Source organism: Hyposmocoma kahamanoa, unplaced genomic scaffold, assembly GCF_003589595.1.
Source record: "Hyposmocoma kahamanoa isolate Upper Pololo Valley unplaced genomic scaffold, ASM358959v1 86, whole genome shotgun sequence".
Lineage (NCBI taxonomy): Eukaryota > Metazoa > Arthropoda > Insecta > Lepidoptera > Cosmopterigidae > Hyposmocoma > Hyposmocoma kahamanoa.
Window position 1 is genome coordinate 8,712,554 of NW_020654289.1, and position 1,202 is coordinate 8,713,755.

Consider the following 1,202-nt stretch of genomic DNA (forward strand, 5'->3'; position numbering starts at 1 on the left):
TTTGTAGATTTTCTTGGGATCCCCTCATCAGATTCTGACTTAGTGACAATGGGACCACCACGAGAGAGCATCCTTTCAAACAAAAAAAGAATTTTTTCAAATCGGTCCAAATCGGTCAAATTCAAATGACCGAGATATCTGAAAACATACATACAGCCGAACGTATAACCTCCTTCTTTTTTTCAAGTCGGTTGAAAAAGTGATTCATACTTACTTCTTTCCTTAATATTTTATGTAAGCTTACGTGTATAATTAATAAATAAAATCAAATGCTTAACTTCTTTTTATATTTTATGCGCTCATAAAACAATTATAAAAAAGCTAGAAGTCGCCCAACGAACAATTTTAAAGGTCTCAACATTCCGGACCTACTTATTCTCAACGTCTAAACTCTATGAAGAATATAAAGTTCTGTCAGTACGCCAGTTATTCATCGCAAGTACTATACTTAAAAAACAAAATAAGAGAAGACATGACCTTGTCTGTGCAAATAAGATATTTAAAACATCATTTGCCAAAAGATTTTTGTTTTTCTAAGTACCTATATAACAAATGCAACGCAGTAAATAAAATATATGCATTAAATAGATACAATTGTAAAAAAATAGTAACTAATTGGCTCTTAAACCTGAATTATGAAGATACTGAAAATCTATTTGATGTAATTTCTTAGTTGACGTGATATAATATATGCATAGGTTTCCAGAATAGTGGATGGCAGTTTTTGTTGCTAAATCCGATCCCAAGTTATTTTTGAACGCAGGGCTATCTGGTGCCTAATTGTAATCGGTGCGTTTTGTCATTTTTTATTTCACTAGTAATTTTTGATGCTATAAATATCTAAGTTGCAGAGTCAAACAAAATAATAATGTTAGAATAAAAGTAAAGTTTAACAGTCAATGTTCGAACTCTTATATTTTTTCTCATCTCACCAAACACGTCCACCGTTTATGAACTCGTAAAATTAATCATACATATAAACCTACGCAGGTCGCACATTCACTCTAATATGTATCCACATTTACAAGCACTTCGCATATCACTTGCACTTTCACACACATCACAAACAATTACACACACATCACATGCACTTTCGCACACATCACACGCACTTCCACACACACCACATGCACTCAATCATCACACGCACTCTCACACACTTACAATTTAATTTTTATTCTTTTATATATATATATATATAT